A 361-nucleotide genomic window follows, 5' to 3' on the forward strand; every position below is an offset into this window, starting at 1 on the left:
TATATATATATATATATGTATATATATACGGAGCTAAACAAATACAAAATAAATAAACTTGAATTAATATAATTTATATTTATTTTTAAAAAACGAAATCCATCATAGCTGTTTTATATTCCCCACAATAGTGGCAGTACTGCTGCTGCTGCTGCTGCTGCTGCTGCTGCTGCTGCTAGTGCTACAGCTGTTGCTGCTGCTGTAGCTACATCGTTTGCTTCTCCTTTTGCTGCAGCAGCTACAACAGCAGCACCAGCAGCAAAACCAGCAGCAGCACCAGCAGCAGCAGCACCAACACCAGCAGCACCAACACCAGCAGCACAACCACCACCAGCAGCACCACCACCACCACCAGCAGCAC

The sequence above is a fragment of the Eimeria mitis genome, genomic scaffold (genome assembly GCF_000499745.2).
Source record: "Eimeria mitis Houghton genomic scaffold, Emh_scaff1266, whole genome shotgun sequence".
Taxonomy (NCBI): Eukaryota; Apicomplexa; class Conoidasida; order Eucoccidiorida; family Eimeriidae; genus Eimeria; species Eimeria mitis.